The sequence below is a fragment of the Haliotis rubra genome, unplaced genomic scaffold, assembly GCF_003918875.1.
Source record: "Haliotis rubra isolate DU_JTF1 unplaced genomic scaffold, ASM391887v1 Scf74, whole genome shotgun sequence".
In the NCBI taxonomy this organism is placed as follows: Eukaryota; Metazoa; Mollusca; class Gastropoda; order Lepetellida; family Haliotidae; genus Haliotis; species Haliotis rubra.
In genome coordinates, this window is record NW_025767457.1 from 178,282 (window position 1) to 197,770 (window position 19,489).

General features: G+C 38.1%; 1 protein-coding gene across 1 annotated transcript in view; it reads left to right on the top strand.

Annotated features, from left to right (window-relative positions):
- The window catches only part of LOC124259848 (microsomal triglyceride transfer protein large subunit-like), a 53,079-nt gene that overhangs the window by 32,820 nt on the left and 770 nt on the right, over positions 1-19,489 (top strand).

Consider the following 19,489-nt stretch of genomic DNA (forward strand, 5'->3'; position numbering starts at 1 on the left):
TATCACAATATGTATTGCAGTATCTCTTAAATTATTGCAATATATCGCAATATGAGAATCAGGGCAATATCCAGCCCTATAAATAAGTAGACTAACGCTTAGCCTCTAAATACATATGATTTGATAGTAACAATTAAACCCATTTAAACTGAAAAGGAGCCCCAGTCAGATGGGAACCTGAGGAAAGCTAGACTTGCTTCATTAAGGGCTCTCACATTGCAAGGAGGGCTAGGCTGTAGGGAAAATTATGTGGTTCAGGGACTGTGAGACAGACTAATGAATAGGGTGTGATGTTATAAAGACAAAAATATTGTTGTTTACATGATACATGAGACATCTTGTATGTCCACAACAAACACATCATGTGAGATCACATGCAAAAATAACATCTATGTTAGGTATATGTTTATCATGGTCTAACGCTGCACAGAATCCTTGTAAAATATTGCTGAGTATTCAACAAATATCAACAAGAGCTTACACTTCTTACTGGCTGGTTATCTATGAGTCATCTGAGGGGAGGGGCCTACCATGGTTTGACACTGTGTACCAGCTGTGGTGAATCCTTCATGGAAGATTCCCATGTGCTTCTGCACAAGGCATGACATGCTTGACAAAAGTGCCTCAGACCACAGGAATGTAGCTGCACTGTATTTTTCTTGACCCATTTATCTTTTGAGGCCGAAGAAAGGTACATGAGTCAGGAATATTTTTTGTTAATTTTTCTTACATACACATTGTCCCGTACTTAGACACATATTTTCAAAGAAATCTTTTATTACACCTACATTCCTCTTTTCTATCATTGTTTTTATTGTAAAGTTGATTTAAGCATGTGTTTTTATGATCCAGATTAGATTTGGCTTTCAAAAGTTTCATTGTAGACATGTGGTGGACATTTGATGTATCAGTAATCTAAATGAGTCAGTGCCCTATTTTGAATTGAGTTTGTCCTGGAGAACGCTTCACTTGCCTTTGCATGTATTTGTGCCTGTGCCAATGATGGGGCAGGATCTGCTAATATTTTGTTGACTTCTTGTATCATCACTTATTCATAGTTATTCATGAAAACATCCATATAGTAAGAATCATATAATGTACCTGCCTTTAGGAGAGATTCCAGACAAATTACTTTGTTTCTTATATTTCATTAGACATGCTGTACTTTAGAACCATGTTATGCAAGATATACAGCATTTGATTTGAAACATTTATCGCTACACTCTTCAGTAAGAACAAGTTATGGCTATTAATTGTGTAATAGTAGACACATGCACAGAAACACATGTCTTCCATAGCAAATGGCTCTTGTCTCTTATCCACACCAAACACACTGAGGTTCTGTGGCTGTGTGGAGACCTGTGTAAGTGTTCTCTGTGGTTTTCTGGTAAACCTGGGAATAATATAGGCCAGCACAGCTGATAAGCACAGCTCATTTTTCATCTGAATCACATTCATTATCAGGATTCTACACTAAACCATTTGTTTATTTCTGGGACTAACAATCTGGTGGTCTTCCCCACACTGTCAATAGCTGGTGCTTCTCTCAGGTCAGGTGATGACCTCTGCAGAATCTATTCATAGCAGCCAATCAGAAGCTTCTGCCAGCCTCATCATCATAAATAGGTGGGGCTTACTTTGTGGGAGGAGCTATGACTGACATATATTATTTGTTGGTGTGAGTGTATCTAATGCTGTTTTGCAATATGGTAGAGACAGGTGCATTTATTTTTCTGCTGCATTCAATGCTGATCTATTGTGCCAGAGGTAAGATCGGATAACGTGGCCTCATGGTTTTATGAATCACTGATGTGTGGATGCACAAGAAGACAGGAAGAACCAATCAAGCTGCAGCTTTTGGTGGATCAGTCTGTCATAATTTGTCATCTGTTATGTCATAAATGAGTCAGGAAAGCATCTGGATGTGACTTGTAACCTGACCCAAAGTACAGCATGTTTCTCTAGCTTCTTCCACCATTGAGATATCTTGGTTGGGCAAAAGTATTGTCATGAATGAGAACCATTTCCATTGTGATCAGGGCTATTAATGTAAAGAACACCATTCCTTCCTCTGCTACTCAGAGTTTACTCTGTAAGTCAACACAGCGGTGTTGAAAAAAGTAAAACCAGTGCTTTAAATACCAGGGTCAATGACCCCTAAAACGCCACATGACCCTGCATTTTTGTGTGTAATATCTGTCCCATGAGCAATATCTGGCTAGTCATTTTTCAAGGTAATCAATCACTTGACCTACCCATATATAAATAAAACTGATGCCTAGTAACATTAAAATACCAATATAAACACTGAATATGTGAGATTGATTGACTGAGGCCATGTTTGACCCGTGGAGTTTAAAGTCGGGATGCAGTCATGCTCCATCCCATCAGTGTTCTCGTCAGTGGCAAGGCTAGCATCAGCACCATCAGCACCATCAGCTTGCTGCCTCACAACAAAGGGTAGCTGTTGCACGTTCCACGACACACCGCGATGCAAGAGCATGTAATTGGAACAGTGTCAGCCTTCCTTCAAGGTCAACATCTGGTGAACATTTTAGGAGTTGTGTGGGTTTGTTTGTTAATTCAGACTGTCATCAGGCAGTTAGTGACGACAAGTCAGGACCAATCTCTTGTATAATCTTATACATTCCTGTACACTAGCTCTCGGTTTCTAGTATGCAGAACAAGTCCTGGATTGTGACTATTTTGATATAGTACAGAGACTAGGTCTCAGTCTCTGGCAACTGGATTGCAACTGTTGTGATATCATGCTGTATACTAGCTCTCAGTCTCTTGTTTGCAGAACATATTCCTGAATGCAACCATTGTGTCAACTGAATTGCAACTGGTGAGATATCCTGCTGTATACTAGCTGTCAGTCTCTCTTATGCAGAACATATTCCTGATTGTAACCATTGTGACAACTGTATACTAGCTCTCAGTCTTTGGGATGCAGAACATATTTTCAGTTGCAACTTTTCTGATATTTTCCTGTAGACTACCACTCAGTCTCTGCCATGCAGAACATATTCTGGATTGCAACTGTCGTGACATTGTGCTGTACTAGCTCTCAGTCTCTGGTATGCAGGATATATTCTGGTTTGCAAATGTTATGAAGTTTTTTCATCGGTCCATTCACCAGTAACAGCGTATAACTTACAGATGTGGCTTGGATATTTGGCTGTGTGACAGATTATATTTGGAGACACATTCATGCTAGATACTGTCAGCCTGTTGATAATGCAGTAGGAAATAAACAAATTCTGATATTCAATTAAAATTAATGTCAATATAATTGATTTTTCTTGTGGGCAAAGTTAGTTTTTGTCTGTTCATTAAAAAGCATTTTGTATTCTACAAATTTAAGTGCATTGGAATGTACAAATGTTTCGAAAATGTACTTGCCGTTTCTTTGAACATGCTGAGTATCTTTAGGTTTATGATAATGGTGGTCCTCTGATCACTTTTACAATTTACTATTTATATGGGGTTCAGCTTGATGTGTGATAATATGCTATACATGATACTATAATGCCTTGCACAGGTATAATTCTATCTTCATATTTGGTTAGAAGGAGTCCATACGTCAACTGAGTCTAGTCCAAAACAAACCAGAAGTAGTTTTTTCAGTTGGCCCTGTGAGTATACTGTAGGTCTGTCCATCATATAAAGATGGTTCTTGAAGCTGTTTTTCCCAACTGGGTTATGCGTAATAACTTCACAGCCCTTGCAAAGGCATGCCATCATCCAGCGTTACCAATTCAAGAAATGATTGTTGTATGATGAGTTGTACAAGTTACTCATGTGTGCACTCTGTAAAGGGTCATGTTGAAAATGGTCTAAGACTTGAGATCACTAGCACTTCCAAGATTGGGACCAGATGTCATGTTTTCAGCATGGCTGATCTAGTGTCCCCTGCCAGGCAGACCCGCAACATGGATCAAGTTTCCTGTCTTCCTGGGTTATAACAAGTTATAACGCACAGACTGATAGCAGAGCATATGCCAGAACCAAGGGCAGTTGGAATTCGCAACAAATCTGAATGAAAACATAGTCACGCCTTGATAACTTAAAGCTGTTGTGTGCTGATATATTTTTAACATTGCCGATATATCAAACAGCTGTTAATGTGACTGACAGCAAGTTTAACACAAGTACAAATAACTTTCATGATGAGGATTGTGTTTGTGCCAGAAACCGCGTGCTACTTCTGTTAGAAGGATGATCTTTTCCTGCAAGATATGGTTGACTTTGAACTCTTTTATCTAAATATTAATGGTTGTTGATATGTAGGATTTTTGTTCAATGTTGCATCATTTCACAACAAAATGACTCAAAGAACAAATCTGGTATTTGGTGTTAATGGAGCCATTTAGTACCAAGAAATGTTTTAACCCATCTTATCATTATATCCTGAAAACACATTTGATATTATCTTATACTGACTTGTGCTGATGTCAAAATTGGTGAATATCATCATATAACAGATGAACATTCTTTGACACTGTTTGCTTGGTGAATGGAGTGACATAAGATAGCAATGTGTTACACAGTGATGTTTTTTTAGCAAATGTGTGTATATGGGCAATACTGATTAAAGTGAAGTGTTGATATGAACGTTATCAGCACTGTGACCCTTGGGGATATAGACAAGTAACTCCTTGTTGTGTATCTGTACATGAGTAACACCCTCACACAAGTCAGCAGATGGCGTGGGAAGAATGGTTGGTATCACTGACGAAGGGAGGAAACTAAACAGTAACACAAATTAAATAAATATTTTGCTTTTGAATATTTCTCAGTCACCCATTGATCGCCAAATAGTGTGTTATGCCACAGGTAGCAGATTATACCACAGATGTATAATATCATGATAGTAGGTTATGTCACAAATAGTAGATATTGGATGCGCAAAGGTTATACCACATATCACATGTTATGCCACATATGCATATAGTAGGTTATACTGCGCATAGTAGGTTAGACCACACAGTAGGTTAGATCATCAGATAGTGGGTTGTACCACAAATAGTAGGTTGTACCACAGAGAGTAGGTTATACCATGCATAGTAGTTACACCTTTATAGTATGTTATTTCACATAATAGTGAGTGAGTGAGCTTAGTTTCACACCTCACTCAGCTATATTCCAGCATATGGCGGCAGTCTGTAAATAATCAAGTCTGAACTAGACAATCCAGTTATCAACAGCATGATCATCGATCTGTGCAATTTGGAACCAATGACGTGTCAACCAAGTCAGCAAGTCAGCAAGGCAGACCACCTCAAGAATGGGTTACTGAAGATCAATTCTAACCCGGACCTTCATAGGTCTATTTCACATAGTAGGCTAGATCATCAGATAGTGGGTTGTTCCACAGACACTAGGTCATGTCATGCGTAGTAGGCCTCACCATTAATTGTATGTTACACCACACAGTAGGTTAGATCATCAGATAGTGGGTTGTTCCACAGACACTAGGTCATGTTATGCGTAGTAAGCTTCACCATTAATTGTATGTTACACCACACAGTAGGTTAGATCATCAGATAGTGGGTTGTTCCACAGACACTAGGTCATGTTATGCGTAGTAGGCTTCACTTTTAATTGTATGTTACACCACACAGTAGGTCAGATAATCAGATAGTGGGTTGTTCCACAGAGACTAGGTCATGTCATGCGTAGTAGGCTTCACCCTTAATAGTATGTTACACCACACAGTAGGTTAGATCATCAGATAGTGGGTTGTTCCACAAAGACTAGGTCATGTCATGCATAGTAGGCTTCACTTTTAATAGTATGTTACACCACACAGTAGGTAAGATAATCAGATAGTGGGTTGTTCCCCAGAGACTAGGTCATGTCATGCGTAGTAGGCCTCACCATTAATTGTATGTTACACCACACAGTAGGTAAGATCATCAGATAGTGGCTTGTACCACAGACAGTACATTTTTGTCACACATAGTAGGTTAATGAATGTCTTTGGAGGCAAGCACACAGCTGCTTTACAGCAACACGGTGTAAGATGACTGCTGTTTGTGTGGGATGTCAAGATGCTTCCTATTTATCAACAGGGCTGAGGATGTGGGGTATCTCAATATGCTATATGTATTCACAGCCTGACTAACACACAGCTTCAGCAAGAACACCCACATCCTCAGATATCCAGTGCATTGTTTTTTGTCTTCTATTCTGGTAAATACCATGGTATTATTTTGAGTCCTATTAAATAAGTGATGCATCACTCAAACATATAGCCATTCCATTCAAATTAACTCATAGGAGAAAAGCTTAAGGGGTCTTTGTCGGCACAGGTACTACAGATGTGTACTCCAGGTATGTTTCTCTATACAGAAATGTACCCTAAACAAAGTCAAACGTACCCAGTACCCTAAGGAAAGGATGAGCCCATATTCTGCTACCCAAAACCGTATGTAGTTCAACTGATTGCAAGTGGTACTGTGCATCATGAAATATTTGTTATTGTGTGTGCTCGTTTCTTATATCACAAAACAATCTCACAATTCCGATCAAGAAATGACACAATGCGGACATGACATCGTAGGGTACATTTCTGTATTCTGATTTTAGCTTAGGGTACCCTTCTGTATACAGAATCATACCTGATGTAGTCATCTGTAGTACCTGTACCGACAACAACCCCTACAGCCGCAGTGACGGGGTATCTTAACTGGATGAAGATATATTACTCAGGATAACAGAGGATGGGTCAAAAGAATTTATGTAAATATTATCACACTCTAAAGGAACCTTGCAATCTTGTTTAAGATTGTAGACCAGCCAGCAGTTCTTCTTGTGTAAGACTCCAACCAATGGAGCTTCTTATGTAAAATGCAACACTGGCCAACAGTGTGATGAATCTCTGCTGACTGACAGTGCTAACTGTATAATCTATACTTTTTGAAAGTGCAGTTAAAATTGTAGACTTGCAGATGATGTTTCTGGAGTAAAGCTCTATAGTTCTGGACAGTGTTTCATGTGTAAAACTCTATCCTGACTGACAATGCTTGGGTAAGATTCTAAACCACCTACTGTAGCAGTGCTTCTTCTTAGATTGTATATCATCCAACATTGCTTCTTGTGTATGATAAAAGACCAGCCTCCAGTGTTTTTTGGTGTAAGTTAGTAGACTGCCTGGCAGTACCTTGTTGGTGCGTGAGTCACACAACAGATGAATCACATTGCAAGAAGATTCCCACAGACAACGGTCTGAAGTGACCTCATTCCTAAACACATTAGGTCAGATTTGTAATGCTTACCTAGGACGATATAGGTCATATTGTCCCAGGTTGTACCGTAGTATTCTGTATTACTCTCAGATGTGATGAAATGGTTGCTGAGATATTCTTTGTTTGAAATAAATACTAATCAGAAAGAATTCAACTGAATACTCTTTGTCAGTGCAGTTTTCATCAAAGGTGGCTTTGAGCAGACTTTCATGGACTGGAAACAGCCGCTATATAAATAACTAATCATTATTATTATTGTTAAAATATTTGAAAGTATTTTCAGTGCAATATTAGAGTTCGAGACATCATATTGTTTGTTTATTCTTTGGTAGTGCTATAAGCCAGGAAGTCCCATGTTCTGAAGAATTCACTCGATCCCAAATGCACACCTGTCACTACCATTCATTAGAACACACTAGCTTCCATCTGACATCAGTGATGCCAGAAACCTGGGGAGTCTCCACCACAAGGCTTTCATCAACAGATGTAATAGTTTGTGTAATCAACCGTGTTTTGTAAATATACATCATAGGAAAATTTAAATGGACCTCCACAGGGCAGCTTCATCTATTTATACACAAGATTCCCCCTACAGTTGAGGAAAGTTACACACTATCTTCCCTTGCAGCTGTAGCGTGTGTAGGAATTTTGTCATATTGTAGCTATAATGAGTAAGGCTGTAGTGTGTAATGACAGTAATCGTGGCTCTCCTTGTTATTTCTGGCAACCTACTATGTGGTGTGTGTTACGGGACGTTCAGGTACAGTGGAGTGTTAACCTAGAATGTATCCATGTGCTCTCTCATTGTCTTTCCATTGAGCAAGGATACTGATGTCTTTGACCTTATTTGATCAAGACACTACAATCAGCTTAATTACTTACACATACAATTTAACTCTGATTATGGCATATGGGCAAAATATAGAAAAAACTTTTGTCCATGTCTGGTTTTAGAGAAAGTAAATAAAATGGTAATTTCAGGAGTCGACTTTATTATTGAAGACAAAGAAGATTTTTTTGTACATGAGCAGGGGAGCAATGGGCAGGTTACAAACATAGATAGATCTACAGATAAAGGATGGTTATAAAATTATCTACAAAATGTAATAGGAACAAAGTATAGAGAGTATATTGTAAACATGAAATGAGAGATAATTTTTGCAGAAGCTCGATTTAGATATATTATGTTTTAAGTGACAATGAGTGTGAAGGGGTCGTTGTCAGCATGGGTACTACAGATGTGTACCCCATGTATTAGATGCATTTTATTGTGCTATACAAGATTTGAGAATACACAGCAGGGGTGGAAATAACTTTAAAATTGCTAGTATACTCCGGTACAGTGGCACATGTAAAATCACTTGCCCTGATAAGTTTTCCACTATACCGGCCATTTTCGTGTTGATTTTTTAAATAAACAACATTATTAACATTGGAAAGTCAACTGGACACTGGTACAGCATGATATACAAATTTGCTTGCCCGACAGAAAAAAACACATCAGGCAATGGGTTATTTCCACCCCTGCACAGTAACAAATATTTCATCATGCACAATACCACATGCATTTAGTTGAACAGGCACAGCTACATACAGTTCGGGTTTTGAGTACCAGGTAAGTTTCTGTTTGACTTTGTTTCGGGTACATTTCTGTACCTCTGGGATAGGAATCAGTAGTACCCATAGATGCAACAAGGACCCCTTCAGTCACAATGAGTGAGTAGCTATGGCTGGCGATGACCTTAGTTCCTGTCTCAGATTGTGTAATCAATGTTGAGAGAAGGGGGATCATTGGAGGGGACAGCAGAGAGGGGAGGGGTATGGAACCAAAAGGGAGTTGGGGGAGAGGAGTTTACAGCAGCAAGACATAACAAGGGGCATGAAACTCCAAGATGAAATGGTGGCAAGCTATGTGTGATGGTTTTGTTGAGGAGTTGTGGCATGCCTGGTGTAAGGTGATAAGCCTCCAGATGTGGGGTGACAGTGTTTCCATGACCCTTCCCTCCAAACACTGTGCCTTACCCCCACCCCCCATCTTCCTTCCAATAATTCCTGCCTCAGCCCTCCCTGTCAACAGTCTCCATTGATGCTCCAACTTTAAGAACACTGCCTGCATCTCTACCTAATGTCTGTTCTTCGTCCCTCCTTCCCTTCAGAGTCCCCCATGTGCTCCTGCCACTCCCCCATCCTGACCCAACCCCCTGATCTTTATAACTCTTCTGTGCAGGAGGAATTTTTCTGTGGTTGAAAAAACAGTGTTGGCAGTTCTTATGTCACAACATATCAAGGCTTGTATAGGCCAGGGTCTGAAGGGCACTAGTGCACCTTGTTTCAGTTCCTAGCTATACATGTATCTGATTAGCATAACATCACAGGAATGGTTACATAAAGACTTGATACTATGAAAAACATGCAGAGAAATTGATGAATGTTTTATCTACCATATTCTTAACCATCACTCATAGTGATAACTTATCACTGTTAACCACATGACAGAAATGATATATAACTTTATCAAAATACAAGAACATGACTTTAGCACTGGTGGCACTGAGGAAAGGGGGAGGGAGGCACCTCCATTTCTTTCTGATGCCTTACATGATAAATCCATTTAATAATCAAAGTATTATTTACACCACCCCATTCTTCAAAATCCAGAATCTGCCTCTATACAATCTGAAAAAGTGACACATGTTCCAGAAAGTCTTCAGTGTATGTAATTTGAACCAAAGAAAATAGATTAATAGATTATTACATTTAAGAACTTGCTTGTAGACATTATTGAAACAAAAGGTGAGACACTGATAATAGTGTGTAAGAGAATAGTATCTCCCATGCTATAATGCCTATAATCACCTATTAGCCTTCTGATCCCTGCCCTGCCTCCTGCCCCAGGTGATAAGAAGGGTTAAAGGTATATATTTGTGTAGTTCCTTGGCACCAGTTTTGTATTGGGAGATAAATGTTTTACAGTAGTCGGCAGTAATACAATATTTATATATCACAGGTAAATCTTTGAAATTGATTTATTGGAGGGAACAGACATTTTTATCAATTAGATTTAAGTTTCTTTTACATGAATCAGGAACCATGGTAAACATATAAATTCAGGAGTACAGTTGGGTCTTTGAAATTCATAAAACCGTTTCAACCATACCTCTTGTTCATAAAATACATAATTATTTCTTTTAGTCTCTAGTGTGAGTTAATTTTCTCAGGAACAAACACTCACCACAATTGAATTGATTGTTGTTTTCCTGTTTCAGTTAGATAGTTGAAGCTGAGACAGGATCAGCTGAGTGCAGAAAAAGTTTTCTAACATTTATATCAAGATATGCTTACATCACATTGAAAAACTAAGGTTGTGATACCTTATCTGCACACTGTTCGTAGAAGCTTTTGAGAAACCTGTCTGTGTCGTATCATGATGTTTTATCTATTTTGTCAGCTTTTCCTGAAGAAAAGATGTGGTGCTGATGATATCCATGTATCTTTGAGGACCAAGAGTGACGTGGCACACACGTTTTTATGTGCTAGATGCCAGTGCTCAAAGAAATGGTTCTTATTATTCACAAAGATAAAGTTGGTATGTGCTGAAGTTGTTTATTTTCCATTATCTTGGCGATTCCTTTCTGTGGCAGTTGAAACCTTGTCTATGATATGACTCTGCTAAAGTTTGAGTCTGAATTCAACATGTTTTTATTTGTAAGTGAAAGAACTGTCTCAATAACATGATGACAATGAGGACATACATCTTGATGGCTAAGGGTTCATAACATCTATGTGAGCGCACTGTATTCCATTTCCATCTGCGAAACCAGCTTAAAAAAACCACAAACGAACAAAAAGAGTGTATGCAAAAAAAGAATTTTTGAATGTGTGAAAGAAGTTTCACACTGGTAATTATGATGCCAGAAACTAAGGTCACATTGTCTACATGGTTCTGAAAGATAATAAACTATAATGTCAGTTCATAGCTTGTTTTGTAAGCTAACATACCAGGATGATGGCAGCAAAAGGTCAATCCTAGACAAAGAAACTCCAACATCAGCTAATATCCTTTAAATACCATTCTAAAAATTCCTTTTAAAGTTTGTTTTTATCTTTTCCCTTAAGAAAGTTTATATGACCATGCTATACATGTTACATGGATAATTACATACAATTATTCATCCAGAAGACATAGCCTTTGGTAGTTGTAAGTAGTTTATTTGGGTTCTTCTCATACAGTGTCAACTGTTTGGATAGTAAAATACCATGTACTCATCTGTAAGACATGGCCTGTGCTGGTTAATAGCAGTTTTAATTTGGTTCTCTTTTGACAGAACATGTCAGCTGAGTAATTGTATGATCATAGCTTCTTCACCAACAGTCCATGTTTTCATCAGCAAGGATGTTCTGAATTCCAGTACTGCATGTTCTGTGTTGATGGTTGGGAGTATTTATAGCTGGCAGCAGTTAAATTTGATCAGTGTTTTCCCTCCGGATTTCATGGGTAGTATGGAAGCAGCTTTGAGGAAAACAGTGAAAATCTTTGATAATACTGAAGGGAAGGGAAGAAAATGCATCTCAACCAGATGAATCAAGATCATAATGAAATACTATGCGAAAAAAACAGCTTGGATCAACATATTTTTAATGTAAGGGCTTTGACAGTCAATGGACAAAACTTTCCAGGATATAGTTATTATTAATATTAGATGTTAGAAAACATGTACCTCCTTTTCTCTTTTTGTCAGTTTGATTACTTGGATCATAACATTTTTTTAATATGGTTTATATTTAAATAAAATGTATGTGCCAAATATATGTATTTTTTATATCTAATACAATTATCTATGATTATTATTATTTTATTCTGAAATTAACATATTTTGCCTTACAATTCTCAAAACTGACAATTCATGTACCGGTATAAAGAGGAAAGACATCACTATGAATGCCACAACATTCAGATATGCCTTCATAGTTCAAAGCAACAATTCATTAATGCTAATAGTAGTAATTATCTTTCATTTTCAGTATTAAAACCCCAAACATGATGTTTGGGTACCTGATCAGTCGTCACATTTTTTGTTTGCAGGGAAATACTTATATTGTCCTCTGATAAGGACCCACAACGTTATATGGTTCCCGGGGTCCTTAGGGCCTGCAGCTTTTCAGGGTTAACACTGCATGACATTGATTGTTTCTCAGACCATGGTGCAGATACAGTGGAGCATTACTGGATCATGTTGGTCTCAGTGTTTTGTCTGTGATAATTTTGAGTAAAATCTCTTGAATCCTCTGTCAGACATGACTTTTTGACAAGTTTACCTTCACCATCACCCTTCACTGAAAATAGGTCCTGTAGAACCTAAATGTACTTATGCAGCCACATTTGGAATGGCTTGGGCTCCAGTAGATACTATCTAGAAATATTTAAATTGAAAAGGAGCCCAAGAGAGGTTAGAGATTCAGAACCCGAGGAAAATCAAGACAAGCATCATTTAGGGATTTTCCATTACAGTAAGAGCTGGGTGGAACAGAAAATATTGTGGTTTATGGGCTGAGAGACAGACAAGGGCTCCAGGAATAGTGAGCCCTGAAGAACTAACCTCACTCTCATCCATAAAAAGTAAACAATTACTGACATCACTTCGTGGCAATATTCTAAATGCCAAGTCTTTCATTACTGTCCTTGTGAAAAATATTTTTTCCTTAAAGGTCACATGCACCGTAAAACACAACTTTGCAGATTCTGATACCTTTCGGTATGGACTTACCGAAACAAATCATCAAAAATGCAAATTCAACTTATAAAGTTGAAAAATAACGCGATGAAAAAAAACGCTCGAAATCGGAATTCAAATAATTCACTAATTTTCCCCCAGCACTTGTGCTCATAGCACAAGCACAGTGAAATAGGTTCGTGCAGCTTGGAAGCGGGTTGTCCGGTGAATACTCGGTGAAGGCTTTGGTGTGAGCTATTTTTCTAATGTTTTGTTGATATTTCACAGGCGGGAGCTTTTTATATGTTATGACAGTAGATTACCGATTTAACTGTTTATATAATTTCATATGTCTATTTCACCACACGTTCTTCTTACAGAGTCACTTTCTCAGTTCTATACTTAAAAGCAATGTCATTATTTAGCGTTGACAGAATTTCTAACTGTGATATAGATATGTCGTTGTCACAGACAAAACTCAATGTCTGTTTTATTGACACCTGTGTGTCTGCCTGCCTGTCTGCTAATGACAATATTCAATACACAACTTCGATCACTGACCACATGCAGTTTGAACTTAACACCTATCAGGCTATACACCATAAACAAAACGCATTGATTTATGGCCCGAGTTCAGTCTCTGTCACATTATGTGATTACACAGACAGGCAGGTGTGATACTTGTACACATGACATGTTATGATGTCTGTTGAGTACAAAATGTTATACACAAAAAATGAGCATGTGTTTACAAAACCCAACATCTCTATATATACACACACAATGAGCCGTGAGGTCATCTGCAAATGAACCGGCCGTTACACTTGAGTGCTCACCCACCCGCTCTGACTGGGTTCGGTATCCCGGCTGCTTCGTTTCTTGGGAAGTAAACCCAAGTAGAAAATATTGCACTTTTGATTTGCGATTGTACGCTTATAATTTTGTTTATATGTTTTTCATAATCAGCAATGTATATTATATGTCATGAATAAGTGATAGTTGTGTTTTAATTATGTTTGATTTTTTGGTTGCATGTGACCTTTAAATATAACATGACAATTAGCTGGTAAAACATTGCTTTCAAATCCATTCTATTTTCTAATTTTGCTGAACAAAAACTTCAGCACCTAAAATTGGTTATAGTAAAGGAAACAAAAACAGTTGGGCTTATGATATATATATTTCATTATCTCTAGTCTGTGATCGCTTTCGGAGCATTCATTTGATTTATATGGTGGTGGTAGGGGTTGTGGGTGGCTAATGTGTTAAAGGAAGTGTAAGTTCAGAAATACTCCCCAAACGAATACTTTGTACTTTTCAGCTAGGGGTTCCCACTGATCGAGATAAAAAACTAGAAATTACTGAATATTTTCTGAAAAATAATACTCTTAGCTATTGAGGATGAAAAAGCTGTTGGCCATAAGGACCTGCAGAAAACAAAGGCTGTGGGTCCTGAGAGGTTTTCAGTCTGCTTCGGCCTAAGAACACTGATGCCATGTGTAAGATGGTTTACCTAACACAGAATTCCAACCTGATGGTGATGGATTGTAGGACAGCAATCTTCCATGGTTCACTTACAGGCTGATTATGTGTGGACAGTGTCCAGACTCAGGACCAACTCTCCATCAATAATGGCAGCTTTGACACTCGGGGAATGCTCTGCAGAACATTCCACATAGTCCTTCCACATGCTGTTTTGGGTCAGGTCATTCATTACATGGTGGCTGGGGGGTTTCAGTGGTCTTTGATGCACTAATCACTGAAAATTATTACCATTCCTTAATGCTTGTCATACTTTTGGAACCTCCCCATCTTCTTGTATCCATGCATGGTCTTCCTTGAAAGGCAAAAGTACATTATTTCCTCCTGAAAAACATGTATTAATTATTATGACCTTCTTCAAGAGACATCAGGATCATGTTTGGGGCAGATCCTCCTCCTGATATCCCCTGACCAATCCACTGAAGAATAAATTATTATCCTTTAGATGCATGAAGGTAGATGGATGGTGGAAATAAATTCTGAAATGTAAGAAGGCCTGAGTAATTTGATTTCTTATGTCAACTTACCAAACATCAGGAGTCTGGCTATATGAAGTCCTAGTATTGCCAGGTTTGATTACAGGATATTTTCCTTTTTGAAACCTTTATGATTGATTAAAATAAGGACAAAATTGTATTAAATATGGTTCATATGTAATTGTATCATGATATACCTGTTGATCAATACTTTTGCAAACATCAAAGCAGGCTCATCCACAAATATAACAACTCTGTTCTGGATTAAGGAAAAAGGTTGTTGTGTCTCATTTACACTCTTCCCAAAATGTTTCATAGGCATAATCATTATAAGCAAAATGTCAACAACTATACCAATCACTGAATATGGTCATTCTTGTAGCTGTGTAAACAAGCAGCATCTTGAAGAGGTTTCAAGGTCAATCATCAGTGACCTTCTTTATCAGTCTCATCATGTGCTGACTCCATGGCGCAGTCATGGTGCACATCATCTTGGACCAAGCACAGCATCCACTGTAAGCAGAGAGGCCCGTTTCTGGTCAAACCTGCACCTTTGTCTTGTGATGAAGGTCATCAAAATGTTTATAGTCTTGTATTGTAAATCATATGGACATATCCCCTGGCACTGGGTCCTGAGGGGCCATGTCAGTGCCCCTGGCTCCTTTATCATGCTCATCAGACCCTTTGACAGGCAATTTGTCTCGCAGATAGGGCTGCAATATGGCTTTATTGCCTCTTTGCTCATTGTATATGAAAGGGAATGAAACCAGATGAACCTGGCTTATTACAGTATTGGTGTACATGGTGTTTAGAGAGGCTCTATTACAAGAGAGAGATAAGAGTTTGTTTTTGTTTTGTTTAGGTGTTTCCTCTTTTCTTTTATCTCTGTTTGCATGTAAAAGTGAGTGAGCATGGTGAGTGAGTTTGCTTTATAGCAGGTTCAAGCAATATTTTAGCTATGTCACAGCTTGGCAGCTGCATGTGGATGGAAATCCAGAAGCAGTGCTGGATTGTAACTTTTACCACTTTGGCAAAACTCATGAGCACAGGTATGATGGAATGGCATATGGAAACTGAATCACATGAATACTGAATTCACAGATCTTCAGAATTAAAACTAATATTTCTGGGGGTTTTTTTTGTGGTGAGTTTATTTTGTTACTTATTTTATCCAACATACTGAATAGTAGTTTTATCCCCATACGCCAGCTTTTGACATATTAAAATGGACTCCGATCCTCTTTGGAGTCGTCCGATAAGATAACATTTGTCTTTTCTGGAGCAGAACTCTAAAACTGTTAACTATTTCTTCACCAAACTTGGCACATAGATAGATCTGGACAAAACCAAACCTTTTGGTAAATATTGAAATTAATGAAAACAAGTTTTGGTTCCAGAATTTTGTTAGTGGTAGTTCTGAGCATCTAAACTGTGATCTTTTCTTCACCAAACTTGGCACGGTCACTGGTGTGCCAATCTTTTGATCATTTCAATAAATCACTTATGGTGCAGTTAGTTTGACTTAGCAAACTTTGAATGAAATTGGTGGTACTCTTTTCTCTCCGTGCTCTTTTCCCGAGCAGAACTCTAAAACCGTTAACTATTTCTGTCACCAAACTTGGCACATAGATGATGGTCTGGTGCCTTGGTGTACTTTTGCCACTTTGGCAGTTTTGGAATTCTGAATAAAATAGGGTTTGGTGTTTCCATGGCAACAAGTTTGACATAGACTGAATCACATGATATGCTGAATTCTGGTAGATCATAAATTAAAACTAATTTTTCTGGTGTTTTTGTGGTAGAGTTTATTCTCTGGAGCTTACTTTTCTATATACACACCTAAATATTTGACATAATCATAACTTGTAGACATAATCATGAAGATTATTTTGCCATTGCGGGGGATATTGATGACTTTGTCTTCTTGTTGTAAACAATATTGGTCCTGGAGCAGTGTTAATTCAAACTTTCTCACCCACTTGCTCCTTGTGTATAGTGACTGAGTACCATCTTACACCATCTTTAGCAATATTCCAGTAATATGAATAGGCTTCACATATTGAGGGGAATTGAACCCAGGTCTTCAGCATATCTAGTGTTAACCACTGGGCTACTCCGGTGCCCTGGTGTTATGTAAGGTGGAATAACCAGTTATATAGACATCTAGTTTCTTTCTATATTGTTTGATCAGTTTTATGAACACGTAACCCACATGTTCAACATTTGCACCTCATATTTTTAAAAACTTGAAAGGTTTATGGTTGGATGCACATCAGCATAACAAAGTGTCCTACAGTTTCTACAGGAATTACGTAGATCTATTGGCATAACTCTCCAAAATTCCTGAAAGCATTCATGTAGAATATGTTTAATCAGGTTAGTGTTTCAAGGCATGGCTTCCTGAAGGTGTATCCTCTGACACTCTGTGCCACGGCAAGCCAAGCAGAGAAGAAGGGATCTGATGGAGGTTAGAGTGCCTCCACCTGAATGAGTGCACCAAGGCAGTTCTAGGTGGCCTGTGTCTATTTTAGCTCTACAACAAGATAAGCAAAGCCCGAGTCAGCCACCTGTTGAGGTATGACTGGTGAGATTGTGGCTTGTTTATATCCTCCACAGCAAGGCACATGATAGAGGACCATTAATGATGTGGAGAAGAACTTGTTCTTGTCTGGTCATTACATGTTTCGCCACAACAGTGGTGTGCAGTGTTTCTGGAAGAACAGATGGTGCATTTGGTGTAAACCTGGTAATAACGTAGGCGTGTGTGCTGCATTTCCATAAGCTGGATTCAGTGAGCGGTGCAGTGGGTTTGGAAGTATTGCTAGAAAGTTTAGCCCTTTTAGCATTTACCATGGCAGACAGATTTAGCACTGAAAGTGTATACAAAATGCCAGATGACATATTTGTGAATATGTGACATGAAGAGAAATGTTATTGTTATTGTATCACATATTGACATATATTATGTCTAATTTAAGGTCATTTAATGGTCACACAGACTTAAAATATACCTGAAATTTTAGTTTCATCCTGAAAATGCAGAATGATTTAACTATTCTCATAAGTACAAGTTAAAAATATCTTCAGACCATATAAATGTTCTGGGTTTTTTTACAATGTCTCATATGGCCATTTTTGTACAAAAGATTCTTCATTCTTGGAGATTTACTCACATATGCTGGACAAAAACAAGTGTTAGACATTTTATCATTAAAGAAATGTTACCACATGAGCAGCTATATGCTATATCCAAATATACTAACTGTCCTCATTTCAATGTCATACCACACACTAATGCTATAAAATTAACATTTTTCAAGAGGAATGGAATATCTGGATGTATATATTTTCTATAACAGCCTAGGTGATCAGAATAGGAATCCATCAAAAGTTGACAGCGTTTTAAACATAGGAAAATTAAGAGGAAGAAATTAGTTGTGTCTTAAAAATTTCTTGTACTATATCTAATCGTTATGTGGTTAAGGATAATGTTTTGAATTCATCATTGATATTTGAGTATCTAGTTCAGTAGCATTTTCAGTAACAGGTATTTATCATTTTACTAAATGGATTTCATGTTGCCCTTGGGTTGAAACACTGGCTGGCCGATAAATATTTCAGTTTTAGATGAAAGCTTAGACTAACAACTATAGCCCCTGAAATGAACATATCTTACAGAAAAAAGGCTCATAGTGAAAAAAATCAAAATATAATAAAAAGGAGCCCTGAGACTTTCTTCATTTTCTGAAGAAGCTGAAGCTGTGGAAATCTAGACTTGCCACATTTTCTAGACTTGCGTGGGATTTCTTGGATATATTTGCTTCAAGGCCTGTTGGCAACACACTGTTTTAGGCTGAATCAGCAATTTACTGCCAAAGTTAAGAATTTCAAACAGAACAGCAAGATTCTTTTTAGTTTTGTTCTGCAGTATGAATAGTACAGGGATGGTGATATGTAACAAGTCAATACCCAAGCCCCTGCTTCCAGGAAGCGAACAGCTGTAAAACAGCTGGGGGCCAGCCATAAAGGGAAATGCTGAGATCACTTGCTTAATGCAATGGTTCATTTTACACCCCTCAAATATGTCACTCTTCACATGATGGGTAGTCAGTTCTTGTAGTCATTCAGACACACAAGAACAAAATATTGTCTGTCTTAGTGTTTGGGTTTCTAGCTAGGTCCTTGCCTGAAGATGTAATGTGATATGTCTCTATGTGTGTGAGCCCTTCCACTGTCCTCCCCAGTGTAAACAGTAAGTATCACCCACACAGCAGTGCTGTCTCTGCCCTCACTAGAAACATATCACATGGTAAACATGGCATACACACAACTGGGGTGATATATACACATGTTTTAAAATGGGCAGAGCTACACTAGCAGAATTTCATGTTTCTGAAGATTAACCTTTGACTGGAGATCCTTCTTGATATATTTTGTCAGTTACAGTTCCTGTTTAGTATATCAACTGTTTAAAACACATAACCAAACATTGTGCAATTGTGCTGTA